General features: G+C 44.2%; 7 non-coding genes across 7 annotated transcripts; all 7 read right to left on the reverse strand.

The window, feature by feature from the left end:
* Positions 1-5,600: 5,600 nt before the first annotated feature.
* Positions 5,601-5,674, reverse strand: trnai-aau (transfer RNA isoleucine (anticodon AAU)). Its single transcript has one exon. It is a non-coding gene; the product is annotated as a tRNA-Ile (tRNA).
* Positions 5,675-5,762: 88 nt separating this feature from the next.
* Positions 5,763-5,834, reverse strand: trnap-agg (transfer RNA proline (anticodon AGG)). The gene has a single exon. It is a non-coding gene; the product is annotated as a tRNA-Pro (tRNA).
* A 3,312-nt stretch (positions 5,835-9,146) lies between these two features.
* Positions 9,147-9,218, reverse strand: trnaq-cug (transfer RNA glutamine (anticodon CUG)). The gene has a single exon. It is a non-coding gene; the product is annotated as a tRNA-Gln (tRNA).
* A 918-nt stretch (positions 9,219-10,136) lies between these two features.
* Positions 10,137-10,208, reverse strand: trnaq-uug (transfer RNA glutamine (anticodon UUG)). Its single transcript has one exon. It is a non-coding gene; the product is annotated as a tRNA-Gln (tRNA).
* A 90-nt stretch (positions 10,209-10,298) lies between these two features.
* On the reverse strand, positions 10,299-10,371 carry trnaf-gaa (transfer RNA phenylalanine (anticodon GAA)). Its single transcript has one exon. It is a non-coding gene; the product is annotated as a tRNA-Phe (tRNA).
* A 93-nt stretch (positions 10,372-10,464) lies between these two features.
* On the reverse strand, positions 10,465-10,538 carry trnai-aau (transfer RNA isoleucine (anticodon AAU)). The gene has a single exon. It is a non-coding gene; the product is annotated as a tRNA-Ile (tRNA).
* An 88-nt stretch (positions 10,539-10,626) lies between these two features.
* trnap-agg (transfer RNA proline (anticodon AGG)) lies at positions 10,627-10,698 on the reverse strand. Its single transcript has one exon. It is a non-coding gene; the product is annotated as a tRNA-Pro (tRNA).
* Between the last annotated feature and the right edge of the window lie 1,734 nt (positions 10,699-12,432).

Consider the following 12,432-nt stretch of genomic DNA (forward strand, 5'->3'; position numbering starts at 1 on the left):
TGTTCTGCCTCAACAGGTACTGCACTCCAATCAGTTCACCTGAAAATGCAAAACCAATATTGAAAAAAAAAAAACTACATAGAAACAGAGAAAGAACTATGATCATAAACATACAATATTAAATATGAATACCTGTGTACTTCGCGGGTGGTGTAAAAGAAGGAATCAGCTTCCTGCCAAAAACCTTCTCATAATCTTTATTCACGCTGTGAACCAGCTCGCCCGAGTATGTGCGCAGGCCCGAGGTCTCTGCCTCCAGAGCAGCTGCTGCCCTGTTGTGGTTCCAGCGATGTAGCCCATCTAGTAGGTAGATCTGGAAGTTGAGCGAGTTTGCACTGTTTCCTAAAGTAAATACAAAAAAACGGCAAAAAGGAATAAGGTCAAGTATTTCTGTTAAACATAAACATTATTGAGTTGCACGTACCTGGAATGAACCGGTTTAAGTGACAGTGGAATGACTCCAAAGATGTAGAACCTCTGGCACAGCGCAGTGTCTGCAGTTGCACTCCTCCCTTGGTGATGGTGCCAGTCTGTGTGTACAGCGCCACACCAGGTGGGTCCTGAATGCACTTAACATGTCTCTTCTGAACACGCCAGATGTGCTGCATTCTGATGGGGTCCAGAAGAGGAACACCAAGGGCATCCTTACCCTTGTCACTGATGAGCTCACTGATGAGCTGATCCAACAGCCGGATGGTTTGGTCTTCTCCACGAGTCCTCCTCCTGCAGTGCAGCTCTAACTCTTCTTTTTTTATGTGCCGTTCTAGCTGCTTCTCCGTCAGAGCCATCAGGCCTTGCTCTTTTAGCTGTGCTCTTTTTGCCTCTCTCAACTTGTTGACATCAGCAGCATCCCACTCAAAAATACATGCTGATATGCGAGCCATGAAAGTGGGATAGAGCTGGTGTGCATCAGTGGTGCATCCCACAGCCAGGCGTCCCATATAGTGCCAGATGTCGAGGCGAACAATCAAGTTAGGTCATCCAGCAAATCTGGCCTTCAGCTTGGTCTCACCCACATCCTTGCAGCAGCCACAGTCCACATAGAGAGCAACAGGAGGGTCTACACCTGCAGCTTTATACCTGCGAGAAATAATTATCAAAAATAATTAAAGAATTTCATCATCAAACAACAGTAAATTACAAATGCAAATTGTAAATAGTAAATTCTAAATTAAGGACAAGTTAAATTACATGTAAGTGAAAATGTATTACAGGTAACATACCTGTCTACCAAGCCAGCTGCCGTAAGATCCAAACCTGGTCCCTCACCAGCAGTCAAGACACTGATTAGCACTTGACCCATCTCGTTACCAACGGATGTCAGCCACTGTGCAGTGCCTTTTGCCGGTCCTGAGAGCTTTTTGGTGATCTAAAACAAACATATATATTAAACCAATAGTAGCAACACCTTCAATGGTTCTATTGCATTAATATAGAGCTTATGCGTGTAATGTCATAAAACAAATTTAGTGGTTATCTCTGCAATGTTATTCTTGTTTTAATCTTTGAATTGTCCCCTCAATTTGACATTCCATCTTAAGTTATTGTTTAAGTTGTTCATTCATTTGAGGTTCCATTTCTATTTAGATTTAAATATAAATAGAATTTGCATAACCTCAATACAATAATAATTAAAGATGTACCTTTCTGGTGGAATCCAGTTTTAAGATGGATCCATAAGTGGAGGTGATACTAGCCTTGATATCCTCCAGCCTGAACAGGATGTCTTGGCTGTACACCACTGAAAGCCACTTATAGCTGGGAATTGCCACAGGTTGGGGAGGCTCTTCAAATGTTGGTGGCATCAGGCAACTTTTGCTGGTAAAAGAAGCACACTCGCTGGTATACCGCGCAACCCTTTTCAGCCACTCTTCACTGTGGTTCTCTTTCAATTGGCCAATCAGTCGGACAGGGCCATTCCCCAGACCACGTTCCCGTAGGAGGCGTATCACCCTGATGTCACAGGCATATCTGTAATAAGAAATAAATTAAATATACATGGATAAGCAACTGACAAAAATCACACAATAATGTAACATTCCGGCGGGTAAGAATGACCCTAAACTCAGAACGATGGGCCATGTCCAGCTGCTCAAGAATTTCCCTATTCCAAGACAGGTAGCTGTGGCGGCACTTGGAGCAAATCAGAGTCTCTGTGACCAGGTTGTAAAAGCGGTCAATGTCAAGGACCTGACGCACCCGTCTGTGAAGACCTCCACTAGTCAGAGTGCTTTTACAGGCTTGGTCCGCGCACAGCAGCCTGACTTTCCACAGCCTATACGGCATCCACAGCAGTAAGGGATGGGCAAAAAATCTGGCTGATGTTGGTGCCTGGTGGTAAATAAGGGATGGCTGTGGAGGGAAATACCACAACTGGAGATGGTCCTGGAGCTCCAAATTCCCACGAGCACCAACTCTGAACAATCCTGTGGAGACCCATTGGTGATCCTCCTGGGGCATGGTTTTAGGGCACAGGAGAGGAACTGCAGCAGAGTGCTCAGGCTGGAATGCGCTTTGTAGACAGAAAAGGACAGATCAAATAAAGACACAAAAAATACTAACCAAAAATAGTAACAAGTGCAATGTTTTACCACATTCACTCCTAAACTCTGCCCCTCCACTGGCCGATGCCGTTGTTTTGGAGGCGGTAATGGAGGAGCAAGAAAAAATGATTCTGCACTTCGAGGCTGTGGTGGAGAGATGGAGGACCACCTGCTAGCACTGGAGCCTCACACACACGGGCAGCTGCATTTGTAGCAGTGGTTGAATGAGTCTAAAAATACAAGGTATAAAAAAATTGTATCATTGGAATTTTTTTTTTGTAGCAAAGAAATAATAATTATTCATTACTTACATGAGCTTTCCGTCCAACATGTAAATTTGGCTTTGCACTCTCCACATGCTTTCCACCAAATTTGGACTTATTAAACTTTAAAGAGAGAAGTATTAATATGACAACTGTGAACCATTTTAAAACACATGCCATCATATGTACCGAGGAAAGGGTGAGCTTGGGCCTTTTCACCAAACTTGCGGGTGTAGTGTCAGCTGTGGGACGTTCTACTGGAGCAGTGGTTGGGAGCTGAAATATGACAAGAATATAAAATATTTCCGTTATGAATTCTCTCTCACATAAAGCTATAAAATCTACCTACCATTAAGGAGCTACATTGCCCACTAGTTGATTGGTCTGCACTGCTTGTGGGTCTAGATGAGGCTGTAGGCACTTGCTGCTGCATAACAAAAATGTATAAAACAGTGCATATATACAGTATGAAATACAGTATGAAAGACTTAGAAAGATGATGGACAAAATCACCAGTGATTTAAAGAAAGCACAATACTACTGTTCTATTCCATGTTAATAGTATAAACAATAATGTATAAGAACCCCTTTCATGCAAATGACGTGACAAATTTAGATGTGGGTTTTTTATTCAGTTATTAGTGATGTAGTTAGTTTCAACCTTATGACCTTCTTTTACCTACTACACAATTTCCTCTGCTGTGGAACAGACCTGTTGCCAAACCAACCCAGATAGAAACAACAGAAATTGTCCAAGAATACATTAATGTTAAGAAATACCACATCTTTATATTGTGTGCACACTGCATCAACTGTAGTTAAACTGAAAGAGCCCAAATTAGCCTACCTTATGAGGATGAAATCCACACAAACACATCTGTGGCTGGGAGAAAAGCGTTAGCTGTCCTTTCAGCTGCAGAGGGCACTTCTCTATCTGTAAACAAAACAAAAGATGCCACTTATATTTATTTGTACAAGTTCTTGTTTTATGCTCATACTGTAAATACTGAAAATATAATATGTCTACTACTCAAAATTAATATATATATATATATATATATATTCCTTTTGATACTTTTTCTACATACCTTCTGATACAGACTGTACCACTTCTTTTGCCTTGGAGCAGGTCGGTTACCTGCATCTGATGGCCAGACACCAGTGGAGGCAAAAGACCTAAAGCGCGAGACCCACTCAGTATCATCCATATCCTTGTGGCTTTTGGATTGTTGTTTGGACATTTTCTGTAATGACAGATACGCAGTTTTATTCATGTTATAGTGTAATTACATTAAGTCATCATGGCAAGGGCCCAAAATGAGGGATTACAGAGATGTTTTACGGAGGCAATCTTACTATTCCTAAAAAACAGAAAACGTAAGCCATTTCATTAACAATAAATACAATAACTATAAATAACATACCTGAGCGGAATATAAATAACAGCGGGATATAAATAATTAAGCGGTGTTTGTGCTCAAAGATTGACAAAAATTGACTACGTGGTCATTTTTCCTGGTCCAAAATGACCGCCACATTATAGCAGTTTATAAATCCAAAATAATGCATACTGTATATATGATCACCTAATGTTGTGATAGATCTTGTGATAGAGTTTTTGTAAACATTACAAATTTTGAACTTCTATTTGCTATTTATAGCCTGTATGCCTCATTGACCTGGGCTCATACAAATGGTTTTGTAGTAAAACGTATAATGTAACTGTTATGGATTATTTTGACTATAACAAATACTCAGATTAAACATTGTGTTATTTCAACTGTGCCCATGTGTTAAAATGAACATGTACCTGAATTTTATTTTATATACTTATTGTATTCTCATCCATTCACTTATGACTGGTCATTTTTTACCACAAGTGCATAAAAGTTAAAATAACACCCAACAGGTAGAGACATTATCCAAATTTATTTTGTTACATTTTATGCCAGTGTTACAGTAGACTAGTACAATGAGATTTATTGTACATTGATTTATCCATTTCCTATAAAGTAACAAACACTATCAGATATGCTATTTTACTAGTTAATCCTGTCAGAAAACAAAATAAGTTTCGTTACTGACAAAAGTGTACAATTGCCAAGCTCGATGATAACGTTAGCTATAGTTAACGTAACGTTAGCTAACGTTACCTATACAAAAAAAATAAGGTTTGCTTGCTGACTGAAGTTACACAAAGTCAGACAAAATCGAATAAAACTATTTACATTACAAATTGAGCTGCGACAATTATACCCTATTACTTACAATTACAGCTAACGTTAACTTACCTGATCGTTTTACGGAGCAATCTTGCTATTCCTAAAATACAGAAAACGTTTATTAACAATAAATACAATAACTATAAATAACATAACGTTACCTGAGCGGAATATAAATTACAGCGGTGATGCGTTTATGCTCAACGTAAGGTGATTGGTGTATGAAAAATGGACATTGCCATTTCATTGGACGGCCAAAAAAGAGAATATGAGCGGAGATTGGATGGAATCTGCTCAAACTCAAAGATGGACAAAAATGGACTATGTGCGGTGATTTGTCTATGAAAAATGGACCTTGACATTTCATTGGACGGCCAAAAATGGAGCTCGTAACGTAATTAGTTTTGTAAAAGATGGAGCTCGACATTGTATTGGATAGATTTTACAGAAGCACGGCTGTCAGGTACCGCCATTTCGGCCAGGTACTTGTATGGTTTAGCCAGCAGGGATGTCTGGGAGACCGCCAGTCATTTTCGAGAAGAGCAGAGCGAAGGTCCCAGAGAGAAAATGAGTGGCCCGTACGGGGATCGAACCCGCGACCTCGGCGTTATTAGCACCACGCTCTAACCAACTGAGCTAACCGGCCTCTCTCTGGCACATTTTATCCCCAATTTCTCAGAAATATCCTGGTTGCCCTGATCAGGCTGAAGAGATTAAAAGCAAAGCCTAATAATGGGCTCGTCCGGGATTTGAACCCGGGACCTCTCGCACCCTAAGCGAGAATCATACCCCTAGACCAACGAGCTGAAACATACAACCTCCCTGCTGCTGCCGGGCCGCAAACAGTTCAGCTTGCATGGCTTAAAGCGCAATTTTTTTATTAAATCTACAATTAAAAGGTAGCCAGTGCAAAGTTTCCAGCACAGAGGAAATGCGGCCTCTTTTTTTGTGGTCATTGGAAATGCAGCGCCTGCACACGAATAATGAGAAGCTTACTTACAGGAGCCTGGTCTGCAACACTGGACCCAGTTGATGTTGCAGGAGCAGAGGCAGCACTTGGCTGGACAGAAGGCTGTGGAGGAGACTGCAGAGGAGGCTGAGCAGGGCGCAGAGGAGGAGACTGCAGAGGAGGCTGGGCAGAGCGCAGAGGAGGAGACTGCAGAGGAGGCTGGGCAGGGCGCAGAGGAGGTGACTGCAGAGGAGGCTGGGCAGGGCGCAGAGGAGGAGACTGCAGAGCAGGCTGGGCAGGGCGCTGCAGTCCTGTGGGTGGCTGTAGTGAGGATGGTCCTGGTGCAGAGGGACAGGGGTTGAAGGCCTTGCTGGAAAGATGGGAGTTGCTCTTTCCAGTGGACAGGAAGCTCTGCAGGCGAATGGGACACCTGGCCAGGGGTCCACAATGCTGGAGGAGCAGGATAAGGGGCAGGAGCAGGGGCAGTAGCACGGAGCAGGGCTTTTCAAAAAATGAAATAAAACCTTTTACATACACCTTTAAATTATCTTTTTTCCTTTGAGGATGTTCACTCAAAGAATGAATGTAGATTGACACCTGAGAAGTGCCATTCCTCTGTGTTGTGAAATAAAATAATATGTCATTTAAAAAATACTGTTTTGTTTTATTTGTAATTGTTTGTAAAATATTGTTTAAGATTTACATACCTTGAGGAAGTTGTTCCTCAGCTTGCGAGGCTACAGTTGCCATCTCCAGTTCATCTTCCTCCTCAAAAAAATCCGTAGCAGCAGGGTCTGTAAAATAACATAAAACACTAAGCACATGTCACCAACACACTTGTATACGTTAAGTGATACTCACCACATGTAAAGAGCTGTCTCCGGGCTGCGGACTCAGACGCAGGATGTACACGTGGTCCTGCAGCTGTTGAACACGTATTTTCGTTAGACATATATACTGCATAATATATACTGTAATGATTTTAAAGCTTGCAAATCACTTACAGGGTTTGGCTGGAGACAAAATCTTTTTTGCCAGCTGTGAAGCAAATAAATGCTTCCCCCGCGCCAGTGTGAAGGGCCTTCACATTGGTCGCCAGCAGTGGCCTCTTCTTAGTGGCAGTAGGTGGAGGAGGAACAGACACAGTGGCAGTGGGCACAGCAGCAGTGAGGACAGATGCAGTGGGCACAGTGGTGGTGGGCACGTGGGCTAGAGCCTGCCTCTTCAGCACGTATGCTTTGAAAAGGGCCATATTGGTGTTAGGCCTGGCCTTTGCCTTCTTCAGGTAGGTGATGAGAGCCTGGGCCTCCTTGCTTGGGTCCTCATACACCTCCTTCATTGACCTACCCTTAAAATCCCCAAACTCCACCATCAGACATCCAGAGTCTCCTGTCCTCTGGGCCTCCTGCAGCATGGCCTGTTTTTTTCTGATACACCTCTACAGCCTCGCCTACCTCCCTGATCTGCGAGGTGTATCTGAGGAACAGGTGTTTGTTGTCCGACAGCGGGTTGTCCCTCTCCTCCTCCCCCAAAATGCTGCTGACCAGATAGCAGGCATACCCCAGTGAGTTCTCCAGCAGCCACAGGAACCTCTGACCCTGGTGTTTCCCAAACTGGATCTTGCAGTGAGCCAGAACCAGGAACTGGTCTCCAGGATTCCCTCCATTCTGCCTCAAAAAGGCAGTGGCCTCAGCCAGGACCTCCTCCTTACACCTGGCCCTCCCTGCCAACACGATCTTCCTCCTATTGGCCTCCTCAGTTGGCCCCATAAGGAGTCGACCCTCAGAGGTTCTTCGTAAAACCGGGTATGCATACATAATCTGAAAGGACACAGGCATAAACAGAACGTTACATAGCTGTCATATTCCAACTGAAAGTATTTTACTACATCATTTGTTTTTTATGTAATTAATTATTATAATATTATAATAATTAATGAATATTATTATTATTATTATGAGCATAAGCATTATTGTTTTTTATACAACTGTGAATCACTTTGAATTGCCTTGTATACAAATTGTAAATAGTGTGATGAACTTATTAATAAGAAAATAAATAACACTTCTTGGTACAATCTTGCTGGTATCATGCCATGCTTAAATCGTTTTGTTTTGTTTAGCTTTTGTGGCAGAGATTACTAAGAAACACCAAATATAACATAAAGGCGTTTATGACACTTCATAATAATATGATCATCAAACAGATCTAAAACTTAAAATGGTATATCAAATCGTTGTGGTATATCTTTTATAACATAGTTGAGAATCATTTGTTGAAACAAAAAAAACACTTGTTTTTGCCTATTCATGTCTTTTTAAATATGTATAACATAGTATTTAAAAAGATAACATAAATATGTATACTGGTGTATAACATAGTATAGTATAACATATATGAATTAAACTTTTTTTTTTAAAGGTTTTAGTAAAAATCTTCTTGTGGTCAAAATAATGTAATGAATGACACAAAAAAATACTAAATTAACAACAACAAAAAAATGGTTTAAGGAGGATATAGCTTAATTAGCGGTCGGCTAATTATCTTGACAGTAGTGGCATGTTTTTTACTGTATATCATGGTAAAGTTGCAGGTTCACATGTACAGAAGAAAACGTGTGCTATTACACGCTAGCTAGCTTTATTGGCATGTTTAATTGTCTAAAAACAAACACTGTTTATGAATAAATAATGATCGATTATACAGTCGTGAAGAATAGACTTACCTGTTGCAAAGATTGCAAAGATGACGATAATAATAGCGGTCGCCGATTGGTCAAAAGTAAGCCACAGGAGCAGAGCCAGGAGAGAAACGCGATTGGTCAAAAGTAAGCCACAGGAGAGAAAGGCGATTGGTCAAAAGTAAGCCACAGGAGAGAAACACGATTGGTCAAAAGTAAGCCACAGGAGAGAACGTGATTGGTCAAAAGTAAGCCACAGCAGAGAAACATGATTGGCTCACGTGGGCTTACTTTGGGCTTACTTTGGCTCAATCGGTAGGAAGCAGTAGGCGCAAGCGAGAGGTAGTGGGATCGATGCCTGCATTCTCCAGTGCTGTCCATCCTTTTTACGCCCCCCTTCAAGGGGCACTACCTAGATGAGCTCTTGCGGCTCAGTGCTGCCGAAAAAGTTTTTTCGAACGAGGTACTGCACACATTCCTGGCAAAAGCAGGTCCCACCGAGATTTGAACTCGGATCGCTGGATTCAGAGCCCAGAGTGCTAACCATTACACCATGGAACCTTGGCGTGTGTCAACTTTTCCCATGAGCAGCAGAGATTTAAGTCATTGAGTCCAGAAGCACGATAGCAAGGATTTAAGTCATTGAGTCCAGAAGCACGATAGCAAGGAGCAAATGAAGCCTTTGCTTTTTAAGCCCATGTTTCCCCAATTCCGACTCGGTTTGAGAGTGCCAATTTCACCGCCACGTCAGCAGTTGCGCATCACCTCTGTTTTTTCCCTCCCTTCCGCAAAGAACCTAAAAAGGTTCCACCGAGATTTGAACTCGGATCGCTGGATTCAAAGCGCAATTTTTTGATTAAATCTACAATTAAAAGGTAGCCAGTGCAAAGTTGCCAGCACAGAGGAAATGCGGCCTGTTTTTTTGTGGTCATTGGAAATCACGCTGCAGCACCTGCACACGTGCTAGGGATCGCGCCTCGTCTTTGTCTTTGAGAGCGATGGACACCTTCTCTCCATCATTGAGGGGAATTAGCTCAAATGGTAGAGCGCTTGCTTAGCATGCGAGAGGTAGCGGGATCAATGCCTGCATTCTCCAGTGCTGTCCATCCTTTTTACGCCCACTACCTAGATGAGCTCTTGCGGCTCAGTGCTGCCGAAAAAGTTTTTTCGAACGAGGTACTGCACAAATTCCTGGCAAAAGCAGGTCCCACCGTGATTTGAACTCGGATCGCTGGATTCAAAGCCCAGAGTGCTAACCATTACACCATGGAACCTTGGCGTGTGTCAACTTTTCCCATGAGCAGCAGAGATTTAAGTCATTGAGTCCTGAAGCACGATAGCAAGGAGCAAATGAGGCCTTTGCTTTTTAAGCCCATGTTTCCCCAATTCCGACTCGGTTTGAGGGTGTCAATTTCACTGCCATGTCACCAGTTGCGCATCACCTCTGTTTTTTCCCTCCCTTCCGCAAAGAACCTAAAAAGGTTCCACCAAGATTTGAACTCGGATCGCTGGATTCAAAGCCCAGAGTGCTAACCATTACACCATGGAACCAACACCATCTGCTAGCTGGCTGTCTGAGAGGCAGATAGCGATGAGGCTAGGTGGAATCAGGTAGACTAAAAGAGGCGGACGTGGTTCCTCTGCCGAAACCCGGGATTGAACCAGGGACCTTTAGATCTTCAGTCTAACGCTCTCCCAACTGAGCTATTTCGGCGAGGTACTTACTTGGTTTAGCCAGCAGGGATGTCTGGGAGACCGCCCGTCATTTTCGAGAAGAGCAGAGCGAAGGTCCCAGAGAGAAAATGAGTGGCCCGTACGGGGATCGAACCCGCGACCTTGGCGTTATTAGCACCACGCTCTAACCAACTGAGCTAACCGGCCTCTCTCTCGCACATTTTATCCCCAATTTCTCAGAAATATCCTGGTTGCCCTAATCAGGCTGAAGAGATTAAAAGCAAAGCCTAATAATGGGCTCGTCCGGGATTTGAACCCGGGACCTCTCGCACCCTAAGCGAGAATCATACCCCTAGACCAACGAGCCGAAACATACATCCTCCTTGCTGCTGCCGGGCCGGAAACATTTCAGCTTCCATGGCTTAAAGCGCAATTTTTTGATTAAATCTACAATTAAAAGGTAGCCGGTGCAAAGTTTCCAGCACAGAGGAAATGCGGCCTCTTTTTTTGTGGTCATTGGAAATCACGCTGCAGGACCTGCACACGAATAATGAGAAGCTTACTTACAGGAGCCTGGTCTGCAACACTGGACCCAGTTGATGTTGCAGGAGCAGAGGCAGCACTTGGCTGGACAGAAGGCTGTGGAGGAGACTGCAGAGGAGGCTGAGCAGGGCGCAGAGGAGGAGACTGCAGAGGAGGATGGGCAGGGCGCAGAGGAGGAGACTGCAGAGGAGGTTGGGCAGGGCGCAGAGGAGGTGACTGCAGAGGAGGCTGGGCAGGGCGCAGAGGAGGAGACTGCAGAGGAGGCTGGGCAGGGCGCTGCAGTCCTGTGGGTAGCTGTAGTGAGGATGGTCCTGGTGCAGAGGGACAGGGGTTGAAGGCCTTGCTGGAAAGATGGGAGTTGCTCTTTCCAGTGGACAGGAAGCTCTGCAGGCGACTGGTACACCTGGCCAGGGGTCCACAATGCTGGAGGACCAGGATAAGGGGCAGGAGCAGGGGCAGTAGCACGAGCCGGGGCAGGAGCAGGGCCTCTCGAGCCTGCAGTGGCTGGAGAAAAAAGAAAAAACTTACCCACTTACAGGGTTTGGCTGGAGACAAAATCTTTTGTGCCAGCTGTGAAGCAAATAAATGCTTCCCGCGCGCCAACAGGGCCTTCACATTGGTCACCAGCAGTGGCCTGTTCTTAGTGGCAGTAGGTGGAGGAGGAACAGACACAGTGGCAGTGGGCACAGCAGCAGTGAGGACAGATGCAGTGGGCACAGTGGTGGTGGGCACGTGGGCTAGAGCCTGCCTCTTCAGCACGTATGCTTTGAAAAGGGCCATATTGGTGTTAGGCCTGGCCTTTGCCTTCTTCAGGTAGGTGATGAGAGCCTGGGCCCCCTTGCTTGGGTCCTCATACACCTCCTTCATTGACCTACCCTTAAAATCCCCAAACTCCACCATCAGACATCCAGAGTCTCCTGTCCTCTGGGCCTCCTGCAGCATGGCCTGTTTTTTTCTGATACACCTCTACAGCCTCGCCTACCTCCCTGATCTGCGAGGTGTATCTGAGGAACAGGTGTTTGTTGTCCGACAGCGGGTTGTCCCTCTCCTCCTCCCCCAAAATGCTGCTGACCAGATAGCAGGCATACCCCAGTGAGTTCTCCAGCACCCACAGGAACCTCTGACCCTGGTGTTTCCCAAACTGGATCTTGCAGTGAGCCAGAACCAGGAACTGGTCTCCAGGATTCCCTCCATTCTGCCTCAAAAAGGCAGTGGCCTCAGCCAGGACCTCCTCCTTACACCTGGCCCTCTCTGCCAACACGATCTTCCTTCTATTGGCCTCCTCAGTTGGCCCCATAAGGATTCGACCCTCAGAGGTTCTTCGTAAAACCGGGTATGCATACATAATCTGAAAGGACACAGGCATAAACAGAACGTTACATAGCTGTCATATTCCAACTGAAAGTATTTTCCTACAGCATTTGTTTTTTATGTAATTAATTATTATAATATTATAATAATTAATGAATATTATTATTATTATTATGAGCATAAGCATTATTGTTGTTTATACAACTGTGAATCACTTTGAATTGCCTTGTGTACAAATTGTAAATAG

This window comes from Siphateles boraxobius, unplaced genomic scaffold (assembly GCF_051911475.1).
Source record: "Siphateles boraxobius isolate OS27281-9 unplaced genomic scaffold, OSU_SipBor_1 61, whole genome shotgun sequence".
In the NCBI taxonomy this organism is placed as follows: Eukaryota; Metazoa; Chordata; class Actinopteri; order Cypriniformes; family Leuciscidae; genus Siphateles; species Siphateles boraxobius.